Genomic DNA, 11,736 nt, shown 5'->3' with positions numbered 1-11,736 from the left:
GCTTCATGCTAATCATGCTAGCATCGTGCTAGCTTCATGCTAATCATGCTAGCAACGTGCTAGCTTCATGCTAATCATGCTAGCATCGTGCTAGCTTCATGCTAATCATGCTAGCATCATCTTAATCATGCTAGCATCATGCTAATAATGCTAGGATCATGCTAATTTCATGCTAAATTCATGCTAACTTCATGGTAATCATGTTAGCATCATGCTAGCTTCATGCAAATGATGCTAGCTTCATGTTAATCATGCTAACATCGTGCTAGCTTCATGCTAATCATGCTAGCATCGTGCTAGCTTCATGCTAGCATCGCTAGCATCGTGCTAGCTTCATGCTAGCATCATGCTAATCATGTTAGCATCATGCTAGCTTCATGCTAATCATGCTAACATCATGCTAGCTTCATGCTAATCATGCTAGCATCATGCTAACTTCATGCTAATCATGTTAACGTCATGCTAGCTTCATGCTAATCATGCTAGCTTCATGCTAATCATGCTAACATCATGCTAACGTCATGCTAATCATGCTAGCTTCATGCTAGCTTAATGGTAATCATGCTAACATCATGCTAGCTTCATGCTAATCATGTTAGCATCATGCTAGCTTCATGCTAGTCATGCTAGCTTCATGCTAGCTTCATGGTAATCATGCTAGCATCATGTTAGCTTCATGTTAATCATGCTAGCTTCGTGTTTATCATGATAACATTATGCTAGCTTCATGCTAATCATGCTAGCATCGTGCTAGCTTCATGCTAATCATGCTAGCAACGTGCTAGCTTCATGCTAATCATGCTAGCATCGTGCTAGCTTCATGCTAATCATGCTAGCATCGTGCTAGCTTCATGCTAATCATGCTAGCATCGTGCTAGCTTCATGCTAATCATGCTAGCATCGTGCTAGCTTCATGCTAATCATGCTTGCATCGTGCTAGCTTCATGCTAATCATGCTAGCATCGTGCTAGCTTCATGCTAGCATGATGCTAATCATGCTAACATCATGCTAATCATGTTAGCATCATGCTAGCTTCATGCTAATCATGCTAACATCATGCTAACTTCATGCTAATCATGTTAGCATCATGCTAGCTTCATGCTAATCATGCTAACATCATGCTAGCTTCATGCTAATTATGCTAGCATCATGCTAGCTTCATGCTAATCATGCTAGCTTCATGCTAATCATGCTAACATCATGTTAGCTTCATGCTAGTCATGTTAGCATCATGCTAGCTTCATGCTAGTCATGCTAGCTTCATGCTAATCATGCTAGCATCATGCTAACGTCATGCTGAATCATGCTAATCATGCTAGCATCATATTTCATCATGATAACTTTTTTAAATCATGCTAGCTTCACACTTAAACATGTCAACAGCCAGGTAAACTACTAGACTAAATTTCTTTTACATTTCTGTCAATCAGCTTTTTGCATTTTCATGCACTGGTAATTCCTTGGGAATTGCATATCTAGTTCTTTTTAATGTTTTACTTATTTTTATTTCTAATGTATATCTTCCTACCTCATCTTCTTTTTCACCTCTTTGTGTAAACAATGCCTCTTGTCTTTTTACTCTACACACTTATACTCTTTCTGATAATACTTTAAATTTCTTTCATTTAGGATATTTCCTCATTTGTAAGATTCACTCCCAAACCCGTTTAATTTTCCTATTCCATAACCACTGATCATTTCATTTACATTTTACCTATAATTTCCACAGTGCCCTTGAGTATTGGAAATCAACCTTCTACAGTATGCATGATAAATATAGATTAACACACTTTTCTTTTGTTCCATTATCAACTTCCTTTAACATTCTATCATATATATCTCCTTTATTCATTAATAATGCCAATGCTTTTTTCTTCAAATCCATCCTTCTTTTCTTTTGATTTACTATAGATTTATTTACAATATCCATTTCTTTACACCTTGCCACATCAAATGTTCCCTTCATGACAATTTCTTAGACACATTTTTTATTAGATCTCTGCCCAATAGATATTTCCACAAGAATAACAACTATGACTTTACACTACATCTGCTAATTCTACATTTTATCCTTTCTATCTTGTTCAGCAATTTTTTAGCTCCATTAGACAATTAACAAATAAAAACACTTTTATTCCAGTTAACTTTCAAGCTAAGTAAACATCAAGCTTACCATTTTCTCTCCAATATTACTTTTTCTACACTGCAAATGTTTTTCAAGCAGTTCCTTACTTAATTAATGTTTCTTTTTCAATTCAATTTTTTCTATTTGTCAAGTAACACTATTTTTTCCCTTTACAATAGTATTAAACACAAAGATTTTTCATTGGATTAAGATTTAAAATATTGATGTAAAAACCTCCTTTCAACCTATATATACCATTTACTTATAGTTTTACCTATAATTTCTTATTACTTTATTATATAATTAATATATTATTATTATTATTTTACTTATATTAACCGGTATTCATTTCACTGCTAGCTCCTTTCATCCACAGCACTCAGTCAGGCCTGCACTCACTCTATTTATAACATACACCCAGTCATTCACACTTTAAAACATGACACCACTTGTTTTTCACTGTTGAGGATCCTTTCCACTTTTACTCACACAAACTTTTTATCATGCATTAGGGCGGTATCCACAGAATAATATTTTATCCATTCAGACCTCTATTATATAAACATATATAAAGAGCTGTTTTCATAAAAATTATTTCTGCCCGTGCAGACCCCTGTCCACTTTATAACACTTTTGTTTCATGCTCTGTTTATTTATTTTTTATTTTTTATATCATTTTTATCCATACACTGTAAAATATGCAGCATTAATGTCAAATTAACATATATGTTTGTTACCTTAAAATAACAAAATAAAACATGAATGGCTTGCAAAACCAAAGTACTTTTCCTTTTGCTATCATTATTTTACAGTGTATTCGCTTATTCCATAAGCATTTTTAATCTGTTCCAGTCTACCTGTATCCGTCAAGGCCCTCTTACAGAGTAAACACAGATTATTTAATTTTTTCTTATTTTTTCCATACACTGTAAATAAAATGCAGTATTGATGTCAAATCAACATATGCTTAAATACTTAACCTAGCAAATTGAAACATGGATTTGCTTCCAAAACCTCGTTACTTTTTCTTTATACAAATTATTCATTTACAGTGTATCAGCTTATTACATCTAATCAATAGCACTCTTGCAATAAGCATTTTTTATAATCTGTTATAGTCTATTTATTCGTCAAAGGCCCTTCGTCAAAGGCCTTTTATATGTTTAAAAATAAACACAGATTATATATTTCATTGCCCCTCAGCAATTTAACTTTTTATTGCCCCTTAGCAATTTATCAATCTGTTCCAGGTTAATGCTAAAACAAGGCTTACTTAGCAAAACCACAGATTACACCTTGAGCTCAGGCTGTTTTAATCCCTTCTTCATCATAAAAATATCACACCATGCATCAAAATCCTTGGAAATGGAACCCTTTTTAACTTGTATTACTCTTAGTTCTTATGTTGGAAGAGCATTTTGAAAGTCTGTCCACCATGAGCCAACCCAGATGAGCAACACAACAGTACACCAGTAAATAAGCAAAAACTGCTTACCTGGTCCTGTGTATGCCGCTCATCCAAACTCAGCCCACAGTGGCCATCCACCTCCATGCTCCTTTCCAATCCCATCCTCGTCGCCAAATGTTGTGGATTTTTGTAGTGATTATGAAAAATAATTTTCAGCAGAGGGTTCCATTGCCAAAAGATGACTTTATTGCATACAACAATAAGGCCGAGTTGGTGGCCAGGCAACTAAAGAGTCTTTTTCAGAATGCAACCTAATATACAGTTCTCTAAAAGTTGAAACCCCTCCCATGTAGTTGTTTTTAGCATGTTTTTATGTTTGACAGGTGTGGTAACTTCATTCCTTCCAAATGTCAGCCTATGCATTTTTAGCTCTGCTCTCAGTTACCATATTTTAAACTCTGCATACATTGCAGTCTTTAAGACTGCTAGTCTTCAGCTTACAAGCATGAGACATACATTCTTGCAAAACACATTTGAATCTGAATACCATGTTCACCAAAGATATAGTTCTGAATTAAAAATATAGTTCTGAATTAAAAAATCTTCTTCACCCCGAAGAGACTGAACGTAACAGCGCGTCAATTTTACGGGGACCGCATGCGCTGTGATTGGTCTGCTAGAAAACAAAAGATGGACAAAGTTGAAGAGAGACATTTACCTCGAGCTGCAACAAAAGTGGCTGTCCGTTTACCTCTATCACTGCTGATGCTTCTCTGGGCAAACGTACACAGTAAGCTGCTTCCTCTCCGGCTTTTGCCTTAATACTGTGTACACACCAGCAATACTCCTGTGGACATTAGCGTTCTGCACGTGTAAACCCAGATAGCAATTTTGTTCCGGCCCAGCTCCGGCCCACACAACCAGTTTTTCCTCGGCCCACATACAACAAAGAATGACGGCCCTACAGTGGCCCAGTTCTGAATTACGGACAAAGGCCACACATGGGCCACAACTGGCCCATGTCTCTGACAGATAATAGCCCATAATTGGCCCAAACCTGGGCCAGAACAGGTTATAACATCGGTACCAGTTCTCAGCCATAGGTCAACCATATTAAAACCAGCATTTAACCAGAACTTCCAAAACTGAGCCATAACTCAGCCTAATCTTGCCCAAATTATATTAATAAATAAATCACACGAAAAATTACTTTCAAATTGTTTGCCTTTTTATTAATCAATAGCACACAAGTCAATAACACTACAACATTGTATGTGTTAAAACTCTTCTAGTATAAACTGCCAGCAATAAACAAAAGTACTAGGAAAAAAGTTTAGAACAAACTGATAATAAAAAAAACCTTTGTGACAGTTACATTTGTGTGTTAAACGTAGCTTGCCCAAATTGCCAGCTATACACAAATACAGAAGTTCATTGAAATTAATATATAAGCATGAATAGAAATTTAAATGAATTACCATGGGTAAATACAAGTTTTAACCAAACTGAACTTAAAAGTTAGTTAATTAGAAACTTCATGTGTATGTGAAACCAACTCTACAGCCAGCCAGCCAGCAAAGATACAAGGTCCAGTTAAAGTATTAGCATGAATCTAACTTAGGTAACTTAAAATAAAACGAAAAATTAAAACAATACAATTCATAAAAATGAAACAAACAATCAAACACTAATAATAATCTATGTGTATGAGAAAGTTTTCCTATTTAGGATTGTCCTCAACAAGAAGTACTGCTTTCCAGCCTCTCTTTTCTTCTCAGCTCCTCTTTCCATAGATGTAAACATTACAGCAGCCCACTGTTATATAAAAGAAAACAGATGCAAATCAATAATTGTTATGAAGCAAAAGCCATATAATAAAGTAATTAAAAGCATAATGGTATACTTTAAAACAAACAGTTAGATAAACAATTAGAAGATGAACCTTTTAGGATGAACTGCTTCTGTTTTCTTCCTCAAGTTGCTTTGGAAGAAAATGTCTGCGTTGAATGTCTAAATAAAATGAAACATAGCTTAGACCTTAAAGAGGTACTTTTCATTTAGATACAAAGCAAATGAGCAAATGAGATATGTTCTAAGCATGTATTTAAAATATATTATATTAGGAATATCCCCATTATTATTTACCAAGAAAATTAAGTCAAATCAATATAAATGAAAGAGAGAAGAACCATATACTGCACGTCTAAGGTCTTCACAATTGCTGTCATACTTTATCCACCTATGAGAAATTCAGCTTTGCAGATATAATTCTAAAGATTTGTCAAGTATTGATTTTGGAAGCAATTAAATTAACATTAAATTAAATGGTGGCCCTGATGTACTGTCACTTACCTGAATGTCACCTCCTCCTGTCCTGTCAGCATCCTTGTCCCACCTCTTTACCTGAAGCAGACACAGCAGATGATAAACAGAAAATAATTTCACAGTATTCTATATATTCAAAATATTTGTATTTTTACCAATTTCCTTTGTATTCAACAATGCAATTCGGGTAACTAAATTAATGTTAGGCTATGGTTAGTTCTTACTCACCTAATGAATGAAACCACTGTCCAGCCCTCTGTATTTATCAGCTTTCACTGAAATCACAATGTGACTATTTAGCCATATAGAGCAATCTTTTGATATATAAACACAAAGATGCAAACATGAGCCTCAATATTTAATTTACCTTAATGTGTCTATTGGAATATACACCCCATCATCCTTCTCTTGTCCCACTCCAGAGTCTTCATGTCTTGATGAACACAGACACACTTTCATCAAAAAAGGAAATTAAACGTTACAGAAATACATTTTTAAATATGTTTTTTATATAAATGTTCTAACATCAGGAAGACCAGATAACCAAATTCGATTACTTCATTATAATATGATCACAGTTATTCTTAACCTGATAGAAAACAGCTAATTTAATATCAATATAACGTTAATTGTCACACATTACGTTACACACGAATCACGTAAACGTTTGCAATCCTTTATACGTTTGTAAGACATTTAAACAAAAACATTTTTATGATTGTATGTTTAAATATTTAAGTTCAGGTACTTACTATCTTTCATCCTGCTGCCTTTGAAATCTGTGTGTCCGTTATGATTGATTGACGCGGTGTAACTGCTACTCCGACGGTAACCCCGCCTATTGGTTAATTTGATTGGCAGCCGCTCGGCTTCCGTTAACAGGAAAGCTCGTCTTCTGTTATGTGATTGGCCAGTGGCACTCGCCTTTTTTGATTTGATTGGCCATCTCAATCATTTTTGACAAGGTGTTCAACGTAATGCTGAGTTGCAGGAACTAGAAAAAGATGACGTTAAAATACCGCGAGAGTGATTTGAAATCAGAATGCTGTCCATGATCTTTCGAGTCGCTCTCGCAGTACTTTGATGTCATCCGCGTGTAGGTTCTTGTTGCACTTCATAAATAAACTGCGCATCCTTAACGTAACGCGAAGGTTAACAATACATTTTGTTTATTTCTGCAGTATCTAACATTTGATTGTACACAATGATAGTTTTACTTAGTCATTGAAGTCAGAAATCTTCAGCACAGTAACGTTTATTTCTGCAGTATCTAACATCTGATTGTACACAATGATAGTTTAGTCATTGAAGTCAGAAATCTTCAGCAGGAATAAACTCCTGCTACAATGAAAATCGCGCAAAAGCAAGTTTAAATAAAAACGATCCATGGTGCTTCTCAAAGCAACGTTATAGAAACTTTTAAATTCAGAAAGAAAAACTTTTGGAAGTTCAGGGTCATTTGAACAAAATAATCTTGACCCATGATCTGAAGGCAAGTTTATGTAATTGAAATGTAGACAAACATTATTGTCCAAATATATTAGTTTCTTTTAATACAAAACTAACATTTTACTTAATAAAGGTTAAATTAACATTAAGATTAAGATAGCCTGAAAATCCTTCAATTTAATTATTTATTATAAATCAGTATTTTAAATGTGGCTTACAATCACTAGACTGATCTGGGCCAGAATCACTACACTGATCTGGGCCACATACCTCCCAATCACAACTGGCCCAAATATTATCTGCCATCATGGATCCAGTGCCATCATTGCCACACCTGGCCCATACTTGGCTGACATGTTGCATGCCGTTGCCGGCGGCACGCCAGCAGTGCCATCATGAGGCCACATTCGGGCCGAGTCCGTCTGCTATCTGGGAAGGCACGTCGGCGGGATCAACGGTGCTGGAGTATAAAATAAAGCTCACGACGTAGGTCCTGTGCAGAACTATTGTTCGGCCTTTAGGTCCTGCTGTGTTGAGTAGCACTAACACTAAAGAGCGTTTTCCATGCCTTAGAATTAATGCAAGACAGCTGGTGTTACAGCCTGCTTAAAGCCACATCTGGCAGCGGTGGGATTCGAACCCACGCCCCCGAAGGGACTGGAGCCTTAATCCAGCGCCTTGGACCGCTCGGCCACGCTACCTGCTGGAAACCCTTTTTGCCCGCTTCTGTTGCAGGTGACCCCCCGTGGACAGCCTCAATCTCTTTCTGGGGACCTCACTCGCAAAGCAACACCTGCGAAACCATGGCCGTTTCTCAATGGGAAGGCTGCATCATGCATCAAGCCTGGTTCATTCAAGTTAACCGAGCCTTACACTCGCTAGTCACAAGCGTATTACAAAATGATTACAATCGACTAAGAATAATAGTCAACTTTATTATTGTAAGTTTTCTGTAAACAGACAGTCTTTATGACGTATGCAGCCTACAAGATAGACGAAGGTGGCAGCAGACTTCCGATTGAGAAACGCTCAACGTGATGCTTCCAAAGCACATAGATGGCCTAGCTGACATCAAAGCCTATTTAAAACCACTGCTGGCAGCGGTGGGATTCGAACCCACGCCCCCGGAGAGACTGGAGCCTAAATCCAGCGCCTTGGACCGCTCGGCCACGCTACCTCTTGGGGGAGACCTCTTCGAGGAGACCTCTCTGCTGGGATTCCCAAAGCTCGTCAGCAAGCGCTTCTGCCCAACTAAAATGCTTGAGTGCAGAAGCCAGTTGAGTCTCCCAAACCTCTTACAGAAAGATCTGACGCAGTGCCTGACTGCTGGCAATAGAACCTCTTTAAAACTACTCCTGGCAGCGGTGGGATTCGAACCCACGCCCCTGTAGAGACTGAACGTAACAGCGCGTCAATTTTACGGGGACCGCATGCGCTGTGATTGGTCTGCTAGAAAACAAAAGATGGACAAAGTTGAAGAGAGACATTTACCTCGAGCTGCAACAAAAGTGGCTGTCCGTTTACCTCTATCACTGCTGATGCTTCTCTGGGCAAACGTACACAGCAAGCTGCTTCCTCTCCGGCTTTTGCCTTAATACCGTGTACACACCAGCAATACTCCTGTGGACATTAGCGTTCTGCACGTGTAAAGGCACGTCGGCGGGATCAACGGTGCTGGAGTATAAAATAAAGCTCACGACGTAGGTCCTGTGCAGAACTATTGTTCGGCCTTTAGGTCCTGCTGTGTTGAGTAGCACTAACACTAAAGAGTGTTTTCCATGCCTTAGAATTAATGCAAGACAGCTGGTGTTACAGCCTGCTTAAAGCCACATCTGGCAGCGGTGGGATTCGAACCCACGCCCCCGAAGGGACTGGAGCCTTAATCCAGCGCCTTGGACCGCTCGGCCACGCTACCTGCTGGAAACCCTTTTTGCCCGCTTCTGTTGCAGGTGACCCCCCGTGGACAGCCTCAATCTCTTTCTGGGGACCTCACTCACAAAGCAACACCTGCAAAACCATGGCCGTTTCTCAATGGGAAGGCTGCATCATGCATCAAGCCTGGTTCATTCAAGTTAACCGAGCCTTACACTCGCTAGTCACAAGCGTATTACAAAATGATTACAATCGACTAAGAATAATAGTCAACTTTATTGTTGTTAGTTTTCTGTAAATAGACAGTCTTTATGACGTATGCAGCCTACAAGATAGACGCCGGTGGCAGCAGACTTCCGATTGAGAAACGCTCAACGTGATGCTTCCAAAGCACATAGATGGCCTAGCTGACATCAAAGCCTATTTAAAACCACTGCTGGCAGCGGTGGGATTCAACCCACGCCCCCGGAGAGACTGGAGCCTAAATCCAGCGCCTTGGACCGCTCGGCCACGCTACCTCTTGGAGGAGACCTCTTCGAGGAGACCTCTCTGCTGGGATTCCCAAAGCTCGTCAGCAAGCGCTTCTGCCCAACTAAAATGCTTGAGTGCAGAAGCCAGTTGAGTCAATTAATGCAAGACAGCTGGTGTTACAGCCTGCTTAAAGCCACATCTGGCAGCGGTGGGATTCGAACCCACGCCCCCGAAGGGACTGGAGCCTTAATCCAGCGCCTTGGACCGCTCGGCCACGCTACCTGCTGGAAACCCTTTTTGCCCGCTTCTGTTGCAGGTGACCCCCCGTGGACAGCCTCAATCTCTTTCTGGGGACCTCACTCACAAAGCAACACCTGCAAAACCATGGCCGTTTCTCAATGGGAAGGCTGCATCATGCATCAAGCCTGGTTCATTCAAGTTAACCGAGCCTTACACTCGCTAGTCACAAGCGTATTACAAAATGATTACAATCGACTAAGAATAATAGTCAACTTTATTGTTGTTAGTTTTCTGTAAATAGACAGTCTTTATGACGTATGCAGCCTACAAGATAGACGCCGGTGGCAGCAGACTTCCGATTGAGAAACGCTCAACGTGATGCTTCCAAAGCACATAGATGGCCTAGCTGACATCAAAGCCTATTTAAAACCACTGCTGGCAGCGGTGGGATTCAACCCACGCCCCCGGAGAGACTGGAGCCTAAATCCAGCGCCTTGGACCGCTCGGCCACGCTACCTCTTGGAGGAGACCTCTTCGAGGAGACCTCTCTGCTGGGATTCCCAAAGCTCGTCAGCAAGCGCTTCTGCCCAACTAAAATGCTTGAGTGCAGAAGCCAGTTGAGTCTCCCAAACCTCTTACAGAAAGATCTGACGCAGTGCCTGACTGCTGGCAATAGAACCTATTTAAAACCACTGCTGGCAGCGGTGGGATTCGAACCCACGCCCCCGAAGAGACTAAACGTAACAGCGCGTCAATTTTACGGGGACCGCATGCGCTGTGATTGGTCTGCTAGAAAACAAAAGATGGACAAAGTTGAAGAGAGACATTTACCTCGAGCTGCAACAAAAGTGGCTGTCCGTTTACCTCTATCACTGCTGATGCTTCCCTGGGCAAACGTACACAGTAAGCTGCTTCCTCTCCGGCTTTTGCCTTAATACTGTGTACACACCAGCAATACTCCTGTGGACATTAGCGTTCTGCACGTGTAAAGGCACGTCGGCGGGATCAACGGTGCTGGAGTATAAAATAAAGCTCACGACGTAGGTCCTGTGCAGAACTATTGTTCGGCCTTTAGGTCCTGCTGTGTTGAGTAGCACTAACACTAAAGAGCGTTTTCCATGCCTTAGAATTAATGCAAGACAGCTGGTGTTACAGCCTGCTTAAAGCCACATCTGGCAGCGGTGGGATTCGAACCCACGCCCCCGAAGGGACTGGAGCCTTAATCCAGCGCCTTGGACCGCTCGGCCACGCTACCTGCTGGAAACCCTTTTTGCCCGCTTCTGTTGCAGGTGACCCCCCGTGGACAGCCTCAATCTCTTTCTGGTGACCTCACTCGCAAAGCAACACCTGCGAAACCATGGCCGTTTCTCAATGGGAAGGCTGCATCATGCATAAAGCCTGGTTCATTCAAGTTAACCGAGCCTTACACTCGCTAGTCACAAGCGTATTACAAAATGATTACAATCGACTAAGAATAATAGTCAACTTTATTATTGTAAGTTTTCTGTAAACAGACAGTCTTTATGACGTATGCAGCCTACAAGATAGACGCCGGTGGCAGCAGACTTCCGATTGAGAAACGCTCAACGTGATGCTTCCAAAGCACATAGATGGCCTAGCTGACATCAAAGCCTATTTAAAACCACTGCTGGCAGCGGTGGGATTCGAACGCACGCCCCCGGAGAGACTGGAGTCTAAATCCAGCGCCTTGGACCGCTCGGCCACGCTACCTCTTGGAGGAGACCTCTTCGAGGAGACCTCTCTGCTGGGATTCCCAAAGCTCGTCAGCAAGCGCTTCTGCCCAACTAAAATGCTTGAGTGCAGAAGCCAGTTGAGTCTCCCAAA

The 11,736-nt window shown here is 40.5% G+C and overlaps 1 long non-coding RNA gene and 6 other non-coding genes across 13 annotated transcripts; all 7 read right to left on the bottom strand.

The window, feature by feature from the left end:
* Positions 1-4,423: 4,423 nt before the first annotated feature.
* On the bottom strand, positions 4,424-6,683 carry LOC135720633 (uncharacterized). Of its 7 annotated transcripts, none has more exons than XR_012338039.1 (6): positions 6,612-6,683; positions 6,227-6,311; positions 6,088-6,134; positions 5,887-5,937; positions 5,477-5,788; positions 4,424-5,349 (listed from the first exon to the last, which is right to left on the bottom strand). It is a non-coding gene; the product is annotated as an uncharacterized lncRNA (long non-coding RNA). The 7 variants fall into 7 exon arrangements; XR_010521323.2 differs by having other exon boundaries at positions 5,477-5,544; XR_012338036.1 differs by having other exon boundaries at positions 5,477-5,937; positions 6,088-6,151.
* Positions 6,684-7,927: 1,244 nt separating this feature from the next.
* On the bottom strand, positions 7,928-8,009 carry trnal-aag (transfer RNA leucine (anticodon AAG)). Its single transcript has one exon. It is a non-coding gene; the product is annotated as a tRNA-Leu (tRNA).
* Positions 8,010-8,403: 394 nt separating this feature from the next.
* Positions 8,404-8,485, bottom strand: trnal-uag (transfer RNA leucine (anticodon UAG)). The gene has a single exon. It is a non-coding gene; the product is annotated as a tRNA-Leu (tRNA).
* Positions 8,486-9,141: 656 nt separating this feature from the next.
* trnal-aag (transfer RNA leucine (anticodon AAG)) lies at positions 9,142-9,223 on the bottom strand. Its single transcript has one exon. It is a non-coding gene; the product is annotated as a tRNA-Leu (tRNA).
* A 628-nt stretch (positions 9,224-9,851) lies between these two features.
* On the bottom strand, positions 9,852-9,933 carry trnal-aag (transfer RNA leucine (anticodon AAG)). The gene has a single exon. It is a non-coding gene; the product is annotated as a tRNA-Leu (tRNA).
* Positions 9,934-11,064: 1,131 nt separating this feature from the next.
* trnal-aag (transfer RNA leucine (anticodon AAG)) lies at positions 11,065-11,146 on the bottom strand. The gene has a single exon. It is a non-coding gene; the product is annotated as a tRNA-Leu (tRNA).
* A 394-nt stretch (positions 11,147-11,540) lies between these two features.
* trnal-uag (transfer RNA leucine (anticodon UAG)) lies at positions 11,541-11,622 on the bottom strand. The gene has a single exon. It is a non-coding gene; the product is annotated as a tRNA-Leu (tRNA).
* Positions 11,623-11,736: the final 114 nt, after the last annotated feature.

The sequence above is a fragment of the Paramisgurnus dabryanus genome, chromosome 1, assembly GCF_030506205.2.
Source record: "Paramisgurnus dabryanus chromosome 1, PD_genome_1.1, whole genome shotgun sequence".
Classification (NCBI taxonomy): Eukaryota; Metazoa; Chordata; class Actinopteri; order Cypriniformes; family Cobitidae; genus Paramisgurnus; species Paramisgurnus dabryanus.
This window is presented reverse-complemented; position numbering and strand designations above follow the sequence as displayed.